We start from the raw sequence: 22893 nt of genomic DNA on the forward strand, positions 1-22893 counted from the left end.
ATAGATCCCAACTTAAAAGAATGTTCAATGGGGCTGTGAAAAGAATGAAAGTCTGGATATGGGTATGCAGTGGCAATACTTTCAAATCACAAGTCAAGTATCTCTTCTTTTTCTTCCTGCATATCTACATTTGTATGGGAAGTTAACTTGAAATACCATCAGTGGGAAAGGCACTAATTAAAGAATAAATGCTGAATTCTTCTTTCAGATAGAGTGTTCCTGTGAGCACTGCACAGGCATATGCACAAAGCAGCAACATTCATAGTATCTTTTCATTTCTTTAGATCTGTTATGAGCCAATTTTACTTCAAGAGGCATGCAAAGATCTGTTCATCTGAAAGACTTTTAATTATATACAGACTTTCATAAATGCATCCCCCTTCTTTGAAACGACAAATAGTTTGGATGACTTCCTAAAAAGCATCCTTCCAGAATCATTTTTCATCCTTAAATCAAATTTGTATAGTGCAGCTTCCCTATATAATGGGAAATGTTCTTTGCAAAGAACATTAGCGTATGATATAAATGTATTGATTCAGAAAGAATTTTGAAATGGCATTTTCCAGTAGCATAGAACTGTTAGAAACATAACTCTTCAATCCAAGGAGCATGGCATGAAGAAGGCCAGAAATAAGAAGCCACTTCCTCTTTTGCAGGTATTATAGAAGACGATGTGCAACATTTTGCACAAGCAGAACTATAAAAACAATATATAAGCTGCCTATTGTAGCACTGTGTGGATTCACAAAGTTTTCAGAATGCCACTAACGCTATGAGAACTATATTCTTTCTCTCATGATTCTTTAGATAAAACCCATTGTAGGTGGCAGCTTCTGGGAAGTCTGAGTAGACATGCTGTTTACAGTTAGGGTTGCCATGTCCCCCAGAATTTAGGTTAGCCCCCAGATTTTGGCTCCTCCACTCGGCTGCTAAATTCCACCTTGATTTACATGGATTTCAAAAGCTCTGCCCAAATTGCCCGGATTTTACTCTGGATCCGATCACTTGGGAGGGCAGAGAAGGAGGGAAAAGTATACAAATCTGTCAAGTAAATAAATAAATAAAATGCAAATTAGTTGCCACATAATTTGCCTAATTTGCAAATTAGGCCACCCAGCTTTGGGGAACTTGACTATGGCAACCCTATTTACAATGCACCTAGCACCTAGCACACTCTTCATTATAAAGTTATTAAACAATTAATTAGTAGTAATGGTGTTGATAGCAGTTAGTAGCTGGAAGCTACTAAAAAAAATCAATCTGTTTCTAAGCAACATAAACAAATAGAACTCGAATGAAAAAAATCCAGGTATTTTGAGAGGGGAGTTGGGGAACGTGCTAATGTTTTGCCCTCTCTCACCACCCATTTAGACACTTATAACACTAATAAGACACTGAAAATATAAAATAAAATAAAATAAAATAAAAGCAAGCGTAATGGTTAATGAAGCAACCTTCATTATGGATAATGGTTCTAAGATGTCTATTTCTCTTCTAGTTCCTCATGTTTACTAGCAAGAACATAGCCTTCCAATGTGGATTGGCTACAGGATTTTCTTCCCATTTAGCAGAAATGGGTTAAATGCAAAGTCTCTTCCATCAGCTCTGATCTCCATTTAGCAGCAACAACTATTTCTAAAGGAAAGGGCACTTATATTAAAAAATGCATATCCGGTTACCAGGTCAACCACCACATTCCTGGCTGGTGGGTGTCAGTTAATGTGTTAGGGGAAATTATATGCAGTGATGATAGACACAAGCTGTAAGCTCTTCTTACCACAGTAGGCAGGAAAGGTTACAGAAGAAAATGCCTTGTGGCAACAGTGACCTAAAACCTTGGTTCTTTTATGACTATGTGTGCATGCCTCTATGAAAGAGGGGTAACTGTTAGGAGGATCAAAAGGTAAAAATCAAGTATTAATTACATTTCAGTTTCCTGGGGTTATATGAAATAAATAATCAGACCTCACTGATGATGAGATCAGAGTGTTTGCTGCCTGTTTCCTTGCATTTAGAGGAAATGATTTACTCATGATTAGTTTTAACCTTGCACCCAAATCTACAGCTCCCTTATGCTCTTCTGTGGATGCGGAACTCCTACTAGGGCTGTGTGAAGTTTCATTTGTCCAGGACCAGATAAGCAGACCTCCAAATCTGTCAAGATTGAAGAACAGTAAGTTGAAGCACTGAATCAAACTGGGGTCCCTCCAAATTGGCTTCCATATTGAATATTTGCACAGCCCTGGTTTCTATACATACAGGTTTTCCCATACATGCCAACAAGATGGGGCAGTTCTATGTTGGAGTGGATTAAAGCCTTTGTCTCAGAGCTAGCTCACGTGGGACTGGGCTTCTCCTAAAACCTTTCTATATTTATGGTAGATTTAAAAGGCTGCCCACCAGGCACCCTAAAACTTTCAGAGAGCCAGACCAGTGGATTGGGTACTTCAATTCAAGGTCCCTCTGTAATTGGGTATTGGGCAAATACAAAAAAATCTTCAACATGTGACCTTGCACAGGATCAACTGATGGCTGCTGAGCATCTGAGGATGCTTTTGCACCAGAGAAATCCCCCTTCCGCTCTGCCCCTTTTCCTGAGTTAAAAAAGCTTGAAAAAAGAGAACAACCCCCCCCACCACCAACAGTTTTATTCAATTACTACCGACTGCTTCTGTCTGAGGCTTTCAGGTTTTAAATACACTCACAAGTACTTAGTAGCTTACAAATATAGGTTGTCCCTAGGCTTCAGTTTCAGGTTGCATTTAAGCATGCTTAAAAGTTTACAGAGTCTTTTGCAGAGCCCAAAGTGGGTTGAGCATAGGCTAGTGTATCTTATTTCAATTATGTTGCAGGTAAACAATAATAGAACAGTATCAGGAATATGCAAAGCACACACACAAAGATATATAAGTTTCTAACGCAAAATCTGACTGACAAACTGTTCCCTATGCTGAATCCTATTTTCCTTGGAAACTCATCCACCACCTTATGAGGATCAAGCTTCCTGCAACCCTGTCTTTCAAGTATCTGCAGTTATTCCATGTGAGAAACCTCTATACTGGCTTTGACAATGAGGGAGCAAAAACTCCATGCCCCTCACTAAGCCTTTCCATACGTGCTTCTCCAGCACAGACTGCCCTTCTTGTTCCCAGGATTTCCAGGAACCACTCTCTAGGTCTCACCCACCTGGTGTACTGATTGGCTGCCCTGGAGTTCACCAGCCTGTCAGCTGAGACAAGGGTTCACTCCCTGTTAACTCTTTAGAGGGAGGGGAGGCTGATCACTCCATATGTGAATATGGGAATGCACATTCAGTGGGAATTCACTGAAGAGTTTCTATAGAATACAAATGTGAAACAGAAGAACTATTAACAAACATCAATTAAAAGTAATACACAAATTCATAAATACAAACATAAATATACATACATACATACATACATAACATAAATTCACTGGATTATCCCTGTCTTTATGCTTCTTAAGGGATCATTTCCCTTAAATGATGTTCTGTTCTTCACCATAGCATATTTAGCAATGCATTTAGCAGTTTTACCCTTAAATAATTTCTATAATGTGCATGAAAAAAAGGTTCTGGAATCTTCAGCACCCCAGAATTTAATTTTGTATTTTCAGTGTTTTTAATGAATTTTTAAAATGTTTTTAAAATGTTTTTAATGAATTTTTTCATTAAAAAACAATTAAAATACAAAATTAAATTCTGGGGTGCTGAAGATTCCAGAACCTTTTTTTCATGCACATTATAGAAAGTATTTAAGGGTAAAACTGCTAAATGCATTGCTAAATATGCTATGGTGAAGAACAGAACATCATTTAAAGGAAATGATCCCTTAAGTAGCATACAGACAGGGATAATCCAGCGAATTTATGTACTTGGAGTTTTAAAATCTCATTAAAAGCTCCTGAAGAAACAACAGCCTTGTTTGCTGTAAGAATAGATACACATATTTCAGAATTTGCAGAGGTAAACTGTGGGCTCTCACAAGATCAGTACTGGAATCTGTGCTTTTTAGCATACTTTCCAGTAGGCTTATGAGATCATCTGGCATTCCGTGTGTGTGTGTGTGTGTCCCTACCTATCAACTTCGCAATGCTTGGACCAATATGAACCAAATTGGGTACAGTTGTAGGGACACATAGTGTCACCTCAACGGCGTAGTTTGTGATGATTTCATCCACCCCAATTCAAGATGGCGGACATGTGAACATTTGAGGTGCAAGTGGGCTAACTTGCGGAACGTCTAACCAATTTGAAGCAAATTAGGTACAGTTGTAGTGAGTGACACACAGGGACACCTCAATGGTGTAGTTTGTAAAGATTCTATCCTCCCCGATCCAAGGTGGTTGACACATGAACATTTGAGGCGCAAGAGGTCTAACTTGTGGACCTCAGTCTGAACCAAATTTAGTCCAGTTGTAGGACTAGTGAAAGAAAAGTAGGCAGATTAGTTCTTATTAAAACAACTTGTTAATTTATTCATAAATGCTGCAGAGATGGTCAATTTATTTCCATCACTGATGTTACAAGGATGCTTGCCATGAAATGAACTAAGGACAGAATGATGACACATAGTTGGCAATGGTGGAAGTCTCTGCAGCATTTTCCACTTTGATGCATTTTCTTTCATTGAGAGGAACTAAATTACTAAGTCCAGAATGCATAGTTCTGTTAGCATCAGCTATAAGAGGATTGTACTGTTCTTTCTCATACAGATTGAGATGTGTCCAGGAAAGATTCCTCCATTGACATACTATGAAATGTTCAGAATTTATGTTGACAAGGGAGTTTCAGTTTAAGTGTTGAATTCAGCAAAAATGAGATTAAAAGCAAAGAATGAAAGCTACTTGCAAAAACTTAACCACAATGAATTATACCCAAAAAGTTTAGTCATAAGCATTGTTGCAATCAATGAGACTAGTTAGTAATGACTAACTTAAGACCCATTAATTTCATGACTAACTTTCTTTGGTGGCACAGACCATGGAAGAGTCTTTAGAGATGATGCAATTATCATGCTACCTCTAAGATATTTCATCAATCTCAGCATTGTCTACACTGAATGGCAGCAGTTCTCCAAGGTTTCACATATCAGTCTTTTTGATCCCTACCTGGAGATGCCAGGGATTGAACCTGGAACCTTCTGCATGCAAAGCAGGTTTTCTTCCACTGTTCTACAGCCCTGCTCCAGGGACCTATGAATACCTTTCACAGATCATGCAAGATGTCCTATTAATTCCACTAGAGGACTTCCCATCTGGATCAGCTTCTAATAGACTGCCCAAGAAGGTGATTCAGCTCTGTGTTATTAAAAAAAAAATTACTGTATTAGGTCATCTGCTTCAATATCACAAACACCAAATTTGTTGCAACATCCCTCAGTTTTTAAGTGGTGGTCAAGTGGTGGTTTTGATCTTTAAAGTTGGGATTGGGAGGCACTGTTCCACACCAACCTCTCAGACAGATTTCAAAGTGGAGACTTTCACTTCAAAGTGAGAGCTTTTGCATGGAGTCCCACAGGGCTCCATACTGTCTCCAATGCTTTTTAACAGATATATTAAACCACTGGGAGGGATCACCAGGACATTTTGAGCAGAGTACTATCAGTATGCTGATGACACCCAAATCTGTTTCTCCATGTCAGCCTCATTGGGAAATGGCATAACTTCCCTAAGTGCCTGCCTAGAAGCAGTCAAGACTGGATGAAGGATAACAAATTGAATCTGAATCTAGGTAAGATGAAGGTACTTATTATGGGAGATTCGGACTCAAGATATGGTTTAGATCTACTTGTTCCAGTAGATCTCCCCCAGAAGGAACAGGTACACAGTTTGGGAGTCCTCCTGGATTCAAACATCTCCCTGATGTCTCAGGCTGTGTCCAGGAGTGCTTTTTATCAGCTTCAACTGATACACCAACTACGTCCATTTCTCAAGATAAATTACCTGAAAACAATGGTGTGGGTCACTTCCAGGCTTGACAACTGAAATGTGCTCTGTGTTGGGCAGCCTTTGTATGTAGTCTGAAAACTGTGGTTGGTTCAGAATGCGGCAGCCAGGTTGGTCTCTGGGGCGACTTGAAGAGATCATATTATTCCTATTTTAAAATATCTTCACTGACTACCAATACGTTCCAGGGCCAAATACAAAGTGCTGGTTATTACCTATACAACCCTTAATGGGTTGGGCCTATGTTATTTAAGAAAGTACCCTTTTCATCATGAAGCCCGCTGCCTACTGAGATCATCAGGGGAGATCTGGTTGCGGTTACCACTGGCTTGTTTGATGGTGACTTGGAACCGGGCCTTTTCTTTAGCCACCCTCAGACTTGGGAATTTGCTCCCTGTCAGAATCGGAGCTCCCCCATTTCTGGCTACCTTTAAGAAAGTTCTAAAGACACATCTGTTTCTTCAGGCTTTTAGTTTAAAGAAATGTATACTGTTTTTAAATTTTTCTAACTATTTGGTTTTTAATGATTTTAATTGTTTTAATTTTATTATGTAAACTGCCTGGAGATGTTTATATCAGACAGTTTATACATCCAACAGATAGATAGAGCCCTAAAGTGTGTGGGAACAGGGTGCCTGAAGGACTGACTACTTCCATATGAACCTGCTCAGCAGTTGTGATCAGTATGGGTCCCTACTCTTAGTGCCCTTTCATGAGAAATGTAGGCAGGTGATTACTTGGGAGAGGGCCTCTAGGACCTTTGTTCAGGTCAGCCCAAAGTCATTGGGCATCTGAAGCAAGGTACCAAATGCTGCTTTTCCCTGCATCTGGAGGTGGCTATAGGCAAGATGCCTCTAAATACCAGTTGCAGGGAAGCAACAGCAGGAGAGAGGGCATGCCTTCACCTCTTGCTTGTGGACTTCCCAGAGGCATCTAGTGGGCCACTGTGTGAAACAGAATGCTGGACTAGATAGGCCTTAGGCCTGATCCAGCAGGCCAATTCTTGTATTCTTCTCTTGCAGGCTTTAAATAGAATAGCCTGCTGGTAGCTTCCTCTCATCACCCCAGGTTGCAGGGATGACTCTGAGGGATAGCAAGCACTTCCCCCAAAATATTTCCTGCTCCCCCTTTCACTTTCCTGTCCACCAGACTGGAACTTTACAACAGATTACCAGACAATACAGTCATGGTACTATAGCTTGAATTAATTATTTTGAAAGGCATCTATTGTTTACAGAAGCCTCATTCATTCACTCCTCAACCCCAGAACAGCCAGCAAGTGAAGTACGATGCGCATGCAATACCTCTTACCTTTCTTTTAGCCCGGGTTTAAAAACTGGGCTACCTGGTCGAGGATCTCTGGGATTGGTCCCAATCCTGGCAGTTCTCACCACCCACCCTACAGCTCTCCTACCCAAGTAGGGCTGGTCATGAGAATGACCTCAATGTATAGCACAATCCTCGTAGCCTCAATAATATTGTTTGCCACCCCTTTGCTCTCACAAGTTAGTTGTTCTAGAGTCGCTCCTGCTGAGCTACAAATGGTTAGATTGGGAGCTTCCCATCCGACCACTTTTAAAGGGGTGTGGGGTGAGAAGAAGAGGCTCCTGGCACCCTTCCTTTCTTTGCCCTATGTCTTTTAAAACCTGAAGAGGTTGGAACCAATCCCTGCAGGCTTTAAAAAGGGTGCAGGATGAGATGAAGAGGCTGCTGACAGCCTGACCACTACTTCCACTACAGTGGCCAGTTCCACACTCATCCTCCTTTTGGAAGTTAGTTGTGGTGGTGTCATTTAATTTATTATAGGGTTTGCTTTGCTTCCTGTGCTTCGATGCCGTTTTGGTCTGCAGATGGCTTACAAGCTTCTGAATTGGTTAATTGCTGCTTTTAGCTATTATTTTTGCATCATGGCATCCTTTTATTCTGTTTGCTCTTCTCTTTTGTCATGGATTAATGCTTTCCTCTATTTTGTTGAGCTGCCTTGAATGCCATTTGGCAGAAAAGCAGCATACAAATTTTGGACAATAAAAAGAAATCAAACAAGAATTTTATGATACTATTTAGGAGGAATGGGCAGCTGTGTGTGTGTGTGTGTGTGTGTGTGTGTGTGCGTGTGCGTGTGCATGCTTAACTTTTGGCACAAAGTACGTCTGCAGTGAGGAAAAGACCCCTTGCTATTTGTTACCTCATCAAGCTTCATCAGTAGTTTCCCAGAATTACTTGTGTTAAAGCTCACATTCTGAATAAACAATTGATAGGCAAAGTATGAAGGATTTTCCCTCTCTCTCCTTTCCCCTCTTACTCATTGTCCTTTCCTACTTTCCATTCTGCTGAGCTGTGCATTCTGTGCTTTACAGGGGCTGAACAAGTTTTAGATGCTGTCATGGTCTTACTAACCTTATTCTTACCACAATGTCTGTTCATTTCATAATTGCCGGTAGATGTGGAAGACTCCAGATTATCATCTCTAACATATGGATCCATTCATACATACACCCACACATCGTCCCAAATCCATTTTTGAGATTATCACACGTTTGTTATGCAGATTTTTCATTCTGCCAGCATGTTCCGTACTCTTTGGAATAGTCATTTATTCTGTTACAAACCATCCCTCACTTTCTCTGAGTATAGATAGATAGATAGATAGATAGATAGATAGATAGATAGATAGATATCGCCTGTGTACATGGAGAGGCATATAGACATACTGCCCTGACACAAGACACAACACATTGGCTATAAATTCAAAAGGCGGAAAATAAATAACATTCACTGTCTGAACGTGTGGTTTAGCTTGGACAGTTCAATGTGCAAGTTTAAAAAGTGAATACAAATTAGTCATAAAATGGCCCCATCTATTATTCACTGGGTTTGCTGTGCTGTCATGAACTGAAAAACATATTTATTAGAGTGAGAGCTTTTGCAGCAGAAGGGATATTAAAGCAAAGTTTTGCTTTGCTCCTCAAAGCTCTTATTTTCTCTTAGATTTGCTACCCTAGATACTATTAAAGAGCTTTGGGTCAGAAATGAAAATATCTTTAATAAAACAAATTGGACTTCACGCTGTGGTTTGCAGTCAGTGAGTACGTTCACTTACCAACTTATTTTTCCAACATCCTCTGTTGCTTGTTTTAGAACAGATATGTTAAAGGTAGGTCTCAGTCTTCTAGAGAACTGTCTTGATAGATGTATTGCTCAGAGCAACATCTGTAATTTATGAATATAGAAAATCTACACTGGCTCTCATTGTCTGCGCAGTACATGTGCTTTAGGGCAAGTGAGATGCTTGGATAATGGAAAAGCAGAGTGCTAATAAATCTCTCTGCTATGAAAGCACTGCTTACATCTTCCCTTTAAAATAAATCCAAAGCTAAATTCTAAATTACATCTTTAGAGATCACTGATGCTGTTTCTTCATGTTATTGCTATTGTTATATTGAATGTTTGCTTTGTAATATGCAGGCGCTGATGTTTGGTTTAAAATGGATCTAATTAAGTGGAGAGCATCTGACTTCTTACCAAGAATAAAACTAGTAAATCACCAAGATCCTATAAAAATGTACTATACGGCTCTGAATGAGATGCTGGAATCATTTAAGTTACTATCTGTGATAACAGCAGAATGGCTGAAACTATTACAATATGCTGTGAAAATTTCTACTCTGGTATAAATAACTTGATCCCAATCTCTGCAGACTGTGAAGAAAATTAAGAACATAGAGATTGATGCACCGGAACAGACCAATGATCCATCCAGTTTCATATTCTGCCTCTGACAGTAGTCCAGGCATGATGATCAGAAGAAAAAAATATACACAACCAGTTGTGGGATACTGTACCAGAGAGAGAATTTTTTCCTTAACACCAGCTGGTGATCAGTATCTGCTTTAAAGCATGAGGATTGATGGCAGTTGTAAATTCCATCCTAGCTAGTGCAGCTAAATTGGATTGCTTCTTATTGTCCCCAACCTACCCTTCACCTGTCCTCCTCAAACATGCAGTCCTGTTGCCTATAGCTAAAGATATAATAGGATTTCCCCCCCTATATGTTGTCCTAAGAAGGCTTTCAGTTTTCATTGCCTGACAAAAGCTCTCCACCTAGTTTGAAGATTATCTGGCAAAGAAGCAGTCCCTTTAGAGTTAAACTAGACAAAAGGTATTCTGTGACTCATAATAACCATGGCCTCTTGTCATTTACACCTATGCTATCCAATAACTTTCCCAGTTGCTGCAAGGCCCTGTCATGGTACAGTTTCATTTTTAAGCAATGCAACCATTGTTAAGGCTAGAATAGTCATGGCTGGAAAGTGTGTGTCCCCTTACCTCTAAATCCATAAAGCTGGGCGGGGGGACAGCTTAGAACTTTTCCTAGAGTGCATAACAGCTCCTAGAGGATATATTTGTTGCCTTCTCTCCATCTGATTACTGGCCTTGGTAAGGTTTCTTCCAGAAACGTTACTATAAGTTTTCTATTATATTGTTATGATTTGTAGACTAACTTAAGCAAATTTTCCCCGAATTGTATTTTCCAGAAGAACTAGTATTGAAAAACAAAAGAATCTGCATGGAAGTTTTCTTTCGTTACCTTTCCCCCAACTAAAAATTGGCTGGATTTTGTTGAATTGAGAATATCTACATTGTACAATGTTTGTTTTAAAAAATAAACAAGAGTGCCACTGCCAACCTGTTAATAAAGGACAATCAAGACAACTTGCTTATCACCTGATAACTGTAACTATATCTAGATGTGGCTCATTGCCAGAGGTGACTCATAGTCATTCTTTGAGCCAACAGTCTTCATCTCTGGTGTCCCAGGCCAGAGGTGATTTCTATCCATTTTGGCTGATACACCAGCTATATCTGTTTCTTGAGATGAATGACCTCAGAATGGTGGTGCATATGCTGGTCACCTCCAGACTGGACTACTGCAATGTGCTCTATGTGGGGTTGCCTTTGTACATAGTCTGGAAAATGCAGTTCGTACAGAATGCAGTGGCTAGGTTGGTCTCTGGGTCATCTCAGAGAGACCACATTACTCTTGTGCTGAAAGAGCTAGCTGCTGATAAGTTTTGGGGCAAAAAACAAGGTGCTGGTTATTACCTATAAACCCTAATCAGCCTAGGCTCTGGGTATTTAAGAGGACGTCTTCTTTGCCATGAGCCTCATCACCCATTGAGATCCTCAGGAGAGATTCAGCTATGGTTTCTACTGGCTTGTCTGGTAGCTACTTGGGTACAGGCCCTTTCCATTGCTGTCCCTGGACTTTGGAATGCACTCCCTGTTGAAATAAGAGTCTCCATATCTCTGATAACTTTTAGAAAGACATTGAAGACACATTTGTTTACCCAGACTTTTAATTAGATTTACAGTTTTAATAGTTTTTAATGTTGGGTTTTAAATGATTTTAATCTTTTAATTATTTTTAATTTGTTTAATTTGTATTGTCTTTGGTTGTACACCACACAGAGATGCAGATTTGGGGTGGTATATAAATATGTTAAATAAAAAATATATATAAATAAATTTGGATTACTGTAAGATCATATGTGGACATCTATAAGCAAAGTATGTGAAACCAAGATACCTGAAGAAGCTGGTTTCCTAAAAATTTAGGGAAAATGAAAGCACACATTTATAGGCTTACTGAAAAGATTTCCAGAACCAACTGGGGTTATAGCTAACTTATTCTAGTACAGTTTGTTTTCTTTTTCTGATACACTATTTGACTGAAAGGAAGGTGTTGCTAGTCTGTCAACAGTAACACCAATCAGATGTTTAAACTAGGCTGGAAATTTCAGGGAGGCAAAATAACATATCAAGCTCTGTAATATTATTAAATAATATATTGTATGGCACATAAGTCTAGCTACCTATCAGACAGACAAGATTAAATCAGCTGCATAGCCAGAAGACACAGTGCAATAAAGAATCCATTACATAAATCATTTTATGTAAAAAGAAACAGAAAATGTAAAGACATTTACATTAACATATATGCTAATGGAAACATTTGTGCTCTTGGAGGAAGAAATGCTAGCCCACTGTCCATCTCCCAGTATGATTGCAATACTGGATCAGCCATTCATTAAGCTGCCTCTCAGGTTCAAAATGAATGCATTGATCCTCTGATGTAAAGAATATTATAAGAAGAATGAATATTCTTCTGTATAACATTTTATCATATCTTTTGCTGCATAAACTGCTCTGAAAACCTTTTGCTGAAAAGATCTATATGAATATGTTTAATAACAGCAATAATAATGATGATATATTTTATAGTCTTTTACCAGTACAGCAGTTCAAACTGAAACATTACAGGAAAAATATCTTTATAACTGAATTTCTGGTCACCATTAACGCTGTAACTATTTCCTAATGATGAAGGCCTTACTATCTTCCCATTGGAGCCAGTGTGAAAGCTCTGTAGTAGCTGTATTTTGCAAGCATTGTACAAATAATCTCTAATTGAAATTGGTATCCAAGAATTAACTAAGATACTCCTTGGATCAAAAGTACTTATATTACATTTGGTATATTAGGCTGTACAAATGTAGGACTAGTCAGCTTTTCTCCACCATATTGAGGCACAGAGCTGACAGTGTTGATTGCATTTCAATACATGTGAGGAAAGGAATAAATGGAATAAACACAAGGTTCATCAAAGCTCTGTAAATGTAAGGAACAATGATAATGCAAAGGCTCATTTAAGAAACTAGCCTTTTTTTTATTTAGCATGGGTCTGTCACCATTATGTATTGACTGAATTCTCATGCAACCGCGGGTCCAATGGACCCATGGTTCTGTTCTCCCCACCCTCTCTCCTGTCCGAATTTGAATATAGCAGAGAGCAGAGAGCCTGAAGGCAGGGATAGTGCAGAGAGGAAGGGGAACTGGCTGTGCAGGGTTCCTTCCTGCATGAAGGCCAGCCCACTCAGCTAATCATGGCTGGAGAGAGGAAGGAGCTTCCACCCTCAACTCCGGTTACAGTGAATGCAGCCTCCAGTTCTGCATTTGCATGTAATGCTGGAGAACCTAAACCCCAGGTGTCAGCAGCGAAACTCACTACAAGCCGAGAATTCAAATTGGAGTTTGCGGAGTTGGACACATTTGGACCCGGGTTGCACACATTTGGACATACAGGTTAAACTCCAGTTTCCCATTATGCATGAATGTGGCCATTGTATAGCCCAATCTATGTCTACTCAGAAGTTCCTTAGAATTAGTGAGATGTGTTGACAAGTAGAAATACATACTGATGTGTCAATATACTTTCTCATGCAACCCAACCCTATGCATGTTTACTCAGAAGTAAACCTCAAATGGCTTTGCTTCCAGGTAAGCCTGCACTGGATTGCAATCTTAGCAAAAGAGGGCAGAAGTTGCCAAACCAAAAATGTACTGAAATGTCAAGGTTCATCTGGTATGTGGCATATTATTCTCATTTACTTTTTCACTTCACAGTCAATGGCAAAAGAGCACAATCAATGGGACAATCATATAATATGTGTTTTTTCCTTGGATTACACGACTCCTGTTTTTCTTATTCATCCATCTCCATGTATGTCTGCAACTGGTCCTGCAGCATCCCAATGTGGTTGAAATTGTCACTGACTCTGCAACCTGAGTCATCATCTGCTCATCTCAAGTGTGTCCCTCAGCCTCTCTACAAATCCAGTCGAGACACTGAATTCCCTTTCTAGAACTCATTCCTCATATGAAGGTACGGTTATTTGCCACAACTACCCACCGAGCTTTTTCTCACAACCCATGGGAAGGGCTTGAAGGGGTGAGGGGAGGAAGCTTTGAAAAGCTTACCTCCTCCCCAGACGATCCTTTCATTGTTGCTGGGTGGGCAGATTGCCCACCGCCTAGAGGATTGCTGGCTTCTGCAAGCAGCAAGGAGGTTTGGGGGCCCGAGGCTACCGGTACTCCCAGAATGCACCACACAAGTGTGCAGTGCATTATGGGGACTGTGTTGACACTGGCTGGGAGGCTGCTGGTGTGTGAGTGCAACAAGGAGCCACGTGGCATCAATACACAATCTGTTAGCCCAGGAGAATGGTGCATTTACAGGCTAACAGCCAGGCTTCCCTTGCAAGGTTACTGCTGTGATGCCCCTGGGAGATGTGTGGCTCCCGGCAGTTCTCATGCTCAGGCAAAACCAGGCTGGGCTTTCCTAGCCCGGTTTTGCCTATGTATGAGAACAACCTCACCATCTCTGTTTAAGCTTTTGTTTTAGTTGTTTATAGCAGGGAAGTATTTCCACAGCGGAATTTAGAATGGAGACAGACATTTCATTGCAGCTCTTACCCAAGGAGAATTATACTGGATTTGTACTATGTAGGGATTTTTCTAAACTTGAGAGCAAGTTAGAAATACATAGCCTGTTGGGGATTCTAAAGCACTCCTCTTCCTAAACCACTATACAATCAAAGGCCACCTTTGGACATAATGGCAAACCGCAGGTTCAATGGCCCTGCAGTTTGCCTCCATCCTCCGCCTCCCCACATGCTCCCAGATGATCCCTATCTGCAACCTGGGAGGGCACTAGCTGTCCAGGCTTCTTTTGATGCATGGAGAAAAGCTGCAGCAGCCAGTCGAGTAGGAGGGAGGAGCTTCCTACCTTCAAGGCTGGTTTGTGCAGCTTGCACAAACCAGAGGCCCCACTTGAATAATTCAGATGACACAATGCTACTTTTGGACCTGAGGTTTCAGTGGCAAAACTGAATTGCAACCAAAGGTTCAGATTCAGGTTTGGAGGCTAAAACCAACCTATGGTTCGGTGATGAAACCGTGGGTTCACACATTTGGATGACCAAAATCTTGAACCTCTGGCATGGTTGCCTCCAGTTTTGCTTTATGTCTGAAGGCGGCCATCGTCTCAAGAATGTATAAAGTGTACATGATTACGTTATATCGACTGAAGATGACTCTTTTTTTTTTTTTGATGTTGTGAGGAGGAGAAAAACTATTTCCAGTCACATCCTTCTAAGAGTTTTAAATGAATATCTCTGAAGTGTTTTAGTTCTGTTTAGGTTGAATGATAAAGCAGGTATCTCACAAATGGAAGAGCCAGAAGCATCAGAGACAACAACTTCCTTAAAGACAAGGGCCCACATGCTTCTATAAGAGATCTGTGTACCTGCTGAGCAAGACTACTTCAGCCAATGTCCTGTCAAGCAGCACATCATGTGGGGCAAGAGCACATGATGCCCTTGCTGAATCTCCCTGCCTCTGATTAGTGCTCTTTACCATATAAAACTATGTCCCCAAGGACTGCACAGCCCTCAGGGATATATTTCTGGATAGCAAAAAGGCAGGGGTAATCACCAAAAATCCCTCTGCCCTCACTCCCTGTACACTCTTCTGCTTGACAAGATGGCTCTGCTTAAAGCAGCCTCACTGTGCAGAGATAAACTATGGCAGTGGGTGGCTGCACAACCAATGGGCCAGGCTCCTTTGCACACCATTGCCACACTGATCAATTCATGAAGCCACTAGTTGTGTGGATTCTTTCATCTTCTTCAAAATTCGACTTTAATGGTAAATAAAGTTTCAGGCCATGAAAGCTCTGGTTTCATGGATGTGCAATTGAACTTCTAGTTTTATGAATTGTTTGGTGAGCCTGGACCGAGGTCTCATCTCTAATTTGTTTCCTGTTCAGTGCTGGCCTGAAATAACTGAACAGAAATTTGGACTTTACCTCCCCTCTGCTCTTCCTTTCTCCTTTTCGTTACAGGTATGGTACCAATGCTTCCTTAACAGGATAAACAAGTAAAGGATGATGGCAGCACGCAGCGGCGGTGGAGTGCCATTTTTCTCTGAGGATATTTAAACATTGACAGCACATTTTTTATGTTTGCTAAGCTGATTCTGTCTGGGCCTGACATGGTAACGATTGCACCTATGCTGAGGAACGTATACCTTCAACCCCCTCCAGGCCTCATTGCTCAGAACTGTTACGGTTTTGACAGTTGAGGAAGGTTGTCTCAGGGAAGTCTTATTAATTTTTTAGGTGAAATACCAGAGATTGACACTTGCGGTTATTTCCTACAATAAGACCATTCAAATGGTGTTCAAGGATAAGCAGAACAGAAATGGGGTTTTGACCTTTTATGTACACTGGCAGATCAGAGTGAATCACTGTGTATTCATGTATCCAGGATCATTTACGGTTTTGCAAATCTCTAGATGTGAGTGCATAATTTATAGTAACTTATAATAATATGAATGAGACAGATACTTTTGAAAGGATAATCCTCGCCTCCACCGCACACGGAGTGAACTGTTTTTCTGATTAATACAAGTTTGTTCCTAATGTGTTTAGTCATTGCCTCTTCAGAGCTTCCAATCAATAATCCAACATCATAAGGATTAAAGATGTAGAAATCTCCCAGTCCCAATCTGGAGTGGGGAAAGCAAAGAATATGCAAAACTAACTTGAAGGACATGAAAGTTCTAAGAAAACAGAAGTTTTGTGGCCCCATATGACTCCAAAGCATAAATTACACAAAAAGGAAATCTGGATAATTTTAATCACAGCAACCATCATTCCTATTCAATTCACCTTGCCCTGCTCCTGAAATAGCAATTATTCTATGCTTCATGATGGCTGGACTTTCACTGTCTTACATTTTTGCACAGCTGGAAATATGACCCTTATTTCTTTATGTGATGGGGACAATCTCTGTATTTTGAGTTGCATGAAGCGTTAAGAGCCCAACAGGAAATGCCCATATTGGGAGTTTCACAAATATTATTATTTTTATTTATTTTATTTATATACCACCTGACTCCAAAGGCTCTATGCAGTTTACAAAAGTAAATACAATAATATCAGAATAAAACAACCATTAAAACAACAATTTTGGCTAAAAAGATGCATCTTAAGGGCTCTTTTGAAGGCAGGTAAAGATATTGAATCGTAACGGCTATAGGGAGCGCATTCCAGAGCAAAGAAGAGACTATAGAAAAGGCCTACTCTCGAGTCGCTGCAAATAGTAAACATTTTTAGTAAATAGTAAGCATAGTAAACATGTTAAATAGCAATAGTAAACATAGTAGACATGTTAAAGCAACATTTAACATTTCTTATAAATCAGAACACTTCAGTGCTAAATATACAAAAATATTATCAATCAACACGCCCAACTCCTCGTTCTGATAGCACAGCAGAATGTCAGTCATCAGTATAGACATCCCCTGCAAATGGAGGATGCACTTGATTTCCTGTGACAATGGGGAGTCTTGACAAGTCAGGACTTGCCACAAGATGAGCTGGTGGCATCAGGACACAGACCTCTCTTGAAGACCTTAATGTGCAGTGGGGATCATGCAGGTATCTCCCAGGTATCTATGCCATTGTGTAGAGTCCAATACACAAAAGCTTCAATATAGTTATACCACAGTTTGGCTGGAGTACTGCTCTGTGGTTTACATGTGTTCTGCCTAATGCTAGAGACTGAATTGATAAGCTGTTAGATCAGGACTGCACAGCTTCAACCCTCCTGAAGATGTTGGACAGCTCCTATAATTCCTGACTATTGACCACTGTGGCTGGGGATGATAGGAGTTGTAGTCCAACAACAGCTAGCAGGCAAAAGTTGTTGAGCCTTGTGCTAGATTGTATATGTTCAAAAGCAGAGATGCAGCCATTTCTTGTCCCAGGGGCCCATTCGATTTTGCTAATTACTTTGGTCATTTAGGTCATCCTAATAAAATGTAGTTATAAAGAGATAAGTATATCAGCTGATCAACCAGCCTCCATTAATGGGATTGTTTCATAGATGACAGAACCTGTGCATGATGTCTGTTATGTGCCTGCCTTTTCACGCAACCTGTTTTCTCATAATGTGTTCTAGTTGTTGCTGTGCAATATATATGTGCTTTACACTGAATATTGAAGCTTGCTTGTCTGGTAAAAGACTGTTTTGGGTTAGGGATTGGATCTCAAAGCTTCTCTTAATGTGAAATGAATTGGGGAATTGTGAAAACATTAATATTTTGTCAGAGAAAGGTGATATGATAGAAACATGTACATATTTGTGGCATTTTAGTTTTAAAATCTAAATAAAATCTAAGCATTAGATTTCCCTGTGTTCCAAATCTAAACATTTGGGACATAGGGAAAGGTAAGTTTCAAAAGAAATGCAAGGATATAGGAAGCTGCTTTGCTATATTTGACTTATCCCCCCCCCCCACACACAAAAAAATTGTTTAAAGGACAGCTTCTACACCAAAGTAGTACAACAGGGACAGGTGGGAATGATCAGCCTCTTGGTAGTTTAAATAATACTTTTCAAAAAAAAGTATAATGTGTGCACATGGCAAAGGGAGTTGTGTAGCTCATCCTCATTTCCATCATAGCCACATGGCAAGAGCATTTGGGAGTAATATGTATTTTCTTGGATACAAAATATTTCCGTTTGATACCAGGAAAATGTGACATCTTTGCAATGGAAGGGAAAGCTTTCAGAAGAATATCTGTATTGCCCTCAGCTAGCAAATGGGTGGCAACTGCATTTTGATTGTGCTAAAACAGATGATCTGGGAAAAACTACTTGAAATGATGTTGAATTACAAAGAAATGTTAGCACTCAGAATCCTCACAAAGCTATTCCTCAATGCACTCTAGCAAGTATTTAACAGTTTATGACAAGCTTCATATTTTAAAAAATTAGAGTTCTCTCATTTCCATTGCAGTTTTCCTGTACAGAGCATGCCCAAGGAAGAGACCCTAAATATGTATGCTCATTTTTGCTGGTCAGGTTGTTCTCCATTTCTGTTAGCCCAAAAAGATTGCATAAATGAGGAAATATTCATGGTATCTCCTGGCTTTCAGACAATATCACTTTGTGCTGCATTATCACTTGCAATGTTCTTTTGGAAATCTTTCTAAGCAACCATTTCTGTATATCCAGTTTTTCTAAAGAGGTTCAACAGGTGTAATGCTAGAATATACTAGCAATAAAAAAATTATTCACTGTAATCTCACTTAACTGCTGTGTTATTCTTTATTCCCTTATAAATACGAGAGGTGGTATATTATAGTGGTTAAGAGACTGTGCAATGTGAATCAGGATTGCCATGGTTAAAATCTCACCTCTGCCTTAGGTGGCCGTAGGCCAGGGGTGGGGAACCTTGGCACTCCAGCTGTTTTTGAACTACAACTCCCACCATCCCCTACCACAATAATTGTGGCTGGGGATGATGGGAGTTGTAGTTCAAAAACAGCTGGAGTGCCAAGGTTCCCCACCCCTGCATTAGGCAAACCATGCCCTCCCAGCTAAGCCAGCTTCAACTATAGTATAAGAATATAGGAAGCTGCCATATGCTGAGTCAGACCATTGGTCTATCTAGCTGAGTATTGTCTTCACAGACTGGCAGTGGCTTCTCCAAGGTTGCAGGCAGGAATCTCTCTCAGCCCTGTCTTGGGAAAGCCAGGGAGGGAACTTGAAACCTTCTGTTCTCCCTGGAGCGGCTCCAGCCCCCTGAGGGAATATCTTCCAATGCTCACACTTCTAGTCTCCCATTCATATGCAACTAGGGCAGACCCTGCTTAGCTAAGGGGACAAGTCATGCTTGCTACCTCAAGACCAGCTCTGGAGATAGTAATACTGTATTTACTTGAATACAAGACGATGTTTTTTTCCAAACTCTTTCATGTTAGAAATTAGGGAGTGATCTTAAATTCAGAGTCCTCTTCATTTTGGGTAAATAAGGGTATAACCTGTATTTAACCTCTATTTTTAAAGTGGCTAATCTTAAATTCGGAATCATCTTGTATTCAGGTAAATATAGTATTTACCACAGAGTTATTTTAAGTAGTACAGCAAAGTAATGCATGTGAAGTGCTTTGCACACTCAGAACTCTAATACTGTGCATTATACAAACATTAAGTATTAACTGCAGCCAACAAATATTACAAAAATGCTCTGTTCTCAGGTGGCATTTGCTCCACTCAAAAATTCAGCATCAGTATTATCCCTACTCACCATTTTTGGAACTAATTTTTTTTTAATGTCTTTCTATGTAGAAGTGGCCACAAAAACCAACATAATTTAATGTTTTATCCCTGCTGGGAGTCTCAGTTGGCTCCAGACATTAAAGGCTCTGCTGCTGTAGTGCTTATGTTGATAATATGTTGATTCTTGTCTTGTTCTATTGAACTTTCACAGGCCAGGCTTATTTGTGTTTCATTGACAGTCTAGCTGATTTCTCTTCCACTGTTCCAGTGCTTCCTACAGTATATGGCTATTGTCATTTTCAACATCATCAAATAGTAGTGGTGGTGGAGGAGGAAGACTGAATTATGCTAATAAATGCAAGTCTTTAAAATCATGAAGAAATAATCCCTCTCCTTTCAGATATCACTATGGAATGTGGTAGCAGACATTTTCATGTTTGTGCATTGGAAAGATTCTTGTCTAGAGAAGCAGAATCATTAATAACTAGCTGGGTCAGGTGCAGAGTATCTGCGTCTCTGGCCAGCCCGCCCACCCACCGCTGCCTTTTTCTTTCTCCCACCCACCTACCTGCCTCCGCCACTTTCTGGCCAGTGGGCCCACTTCTTCTTCCCCCACCCTGCTTCTTGTCCCCATGGCCAGCTTCTTCTCCCCACCTCCTTTCTGGCTGGCCGGCCGGTCCACTTCTTCTCTGCCCCTCACATTGCTTTCTGGCCAGCCGCTGCCACAGCCACCATTTTCTTTCTTCCCACCCATCCCATGCCTATCCAGCAGCTCTCTGAACTCTCGTGAGAGCTGCCACGTATGGGATTAGCCACGGGTATGCCTTAGATAATTAAATATAAAGATAATAATTAATTAATTACTGCCTCCTTCTCCCTTTTCCTCACAAGGGAGATGCTCACAACTCACAAACATCCATGCATGCATATCTGGACACTGGTCAGGATGCCATTTCACAGACCTGGGAGTCCAGGTCCGTGTGTCCACTCTCCTAGAGGGCCCTATGATTTTCCCCAAGGAAAAAGAGGGTCTCTAGGCCAGGCCAAGCCAAGCAGGTCTCTTTCATATTTCTGGAATGGCTTGGCCTAGAGTTCTGAAACTTGATGCAGATGTCGGACAGGTTATCAGGACTCAATGTATTGATTTTGAAGCAGATCAGTTAATTCTTAATTATTTTTTAATGATTTTTGAATTTTAAAAAACTTTGAAAAGGTACTATTAGTGGATTGTTTCATGGCAGAAAATTACAAACATTTCTGGAACTGAAGCACCCACTTGGACTAGCATTTCACCTCCATGTGAAGGAACCTGACCTTTGCTTTCATAAAGAAGTGCAACATGCCCCCCGCCCCGGCTTTGCCCAACTCTTTACATTTCCAGAATGGCTGGGATTAGAGTTTGGGCACACATGTAGTCCAAGATGGCACAATTCTGTGTATTTTTATTTATAATATTTATTTTATTTAATAAAATAAAAATATTTTATTTTATTTATAAAATCACAATCCTGTGATTTTTAATGAATTTTTCCCTACTGTAATAAGGTGCCCCAAAGAGTTATCTATATCCATGGTGTACTTCACATCTAGTGAAAGTGAAACTAACTGCTACATCTGAATAAACAAACAACATGCACTATGCTCAAGTGGGTTTGTTATCCAAAAGGTCTGCATGAGAAATGTGAAGCAATGGCCATGTGTTGTGGTTGTAATTTTTTTCTTTATGAATGCACTATATGTCCAAGTTGGTTTTGTGTTTAGAGCAAAGGATACATGTTGTGTCCCCTAGTTAGTTTGTGAATGGTCAAGAAGCTATGTGAATCCATTGGGGCTTGCATGCCCCCCCCTTTTTTTTCTTTTTTCTTTTTTTGCAAATGCACTCTGGCCCAGATCTGTGGGTCTGTGGTGAATGATCATGAAGATATATGGATCCCTTTGGGGGTGGTTTCCATCCCCCCACCGCCCACAACCAAATGCATTCAGGCCCACACCACTGTTTTCTCTATGTGGAATGAGTTTTGTTCTGAGAGGCAGGATCAAGGCAGTGTGCGCACACATGCATGAGCACATGCATGTGTGCATGCCTTAGAGAGAACACTGGCCCAGACCTGTGAATTTATGGTAAAAAGAATATATGTGGAGAGGATGCTTATTTTGCAGGGGCAGGGTTAAGCTCATTAGGTCTAGGGTCCAAAGTTACCTAGCTGCTCCTCTGATGCTGACATCATGATTTCATCATGGATAGGGGCCCCATTTAACGGCATGTATACTTATAGCACCATAAAACTAACTCTGGGGCCATTGTATCAACTCAGTGAAGATCTCTATTGGAAGAAGTCATACTAAAGTGAATGAGGCTCTCACATAAGTGAGCGAGTTAAAGATGGGGCTATCCAATGTTGGGTTTTAAAATAAGCCCAAAATAGCCTACTTCTGCTAAACCTTAGCTCCAGAAATCATATTCAGTGCAAGAGCTCTCCTCTGAAAACAAAAACAGAAAAGAAAATGTCTTTGATCATCCAGAGGTTGAGTTTTGTTAGTCTATGACAGCAAAAGCATCTGTGGCAGCTTCACTACATTCATTGTAGCATTTTGTGGACTACCATCCACTTTCTCAGATGCATCAGATAACATTTCAGGCATCTAATGAAGTGGACTGTAGTTGACAAAATGTTATGGCACAATATGTTTGTTATTCTTTAGGTGCCCCAAGGCTCTCAGTTGTTTTTGTCTTTTGAACATGTGCACTATGTTGTCCCTTATCATTGATTAACACATTGGGATTTATGGAAAAGTCTTTCTCGTCAGAGTATCACTTTTAATTTTTGATGCTTCAAAATTTTTTGATGCTTCAGCACCAAAAATGACAAATATTTATATATTGCTTTTCAACAAACTTTCCCAAAGCAGTTTATATAGATATAAATAAATAAAATGGCTCCCTGTTCCCAAAGGG

At 40.2% G+C, this 22893-nt stretch overlaps 1 long non-coding RNA gene across 3 annotated transcripts; it reads left to right on the top strand.

The window, feature by feature from the left end:
* LOC128325810 (uncharacterized) lies at window positions 1-18890 on the top strand. 3 transcript variants are annotated; one of them, XR_008307648.1, is made up of 6 exons: window positions 1-656; window positions 2066-2173; window positions 5200-5308; window positions 5664-5752; window positions 13432-13690; window positions 15710-18890. It is a non-coding gene; the product is annotated as an uncharacterized LOC128325810 (long non-coding RNA). The 3 variants fall into 3 exon arrangements; XR_008307649.1 differs by lacking the exons at window positions 13432-13690; window positions 15710-18890 and adding an exon at window positions 9433-10680; XR_008307646.1 differs by lacking the exons at window positions 13432-13690; window positions 15710-18890 and having other exon boundaries at window positions 5664-10680.
* Window positions 18891-22893: the final 4003 nt, after the last annotated feature.

The sequence above is a fragment of the Hemicordylus capensis genome, chromosome 5 (genome assembly GCF_027244095.1).
Source record: "Hemicordylus capensis ecotype Gifberg chromosome 5, rHemCap1.1.pri, whole genome shotgun sequence".
NCBI classification, from domain to species: Eukaryota; Metazoa; Chordata; class Lepidosauria; order Squamata; family Cordylidae; genus Hemicordylus; species Hemicordylus capensis.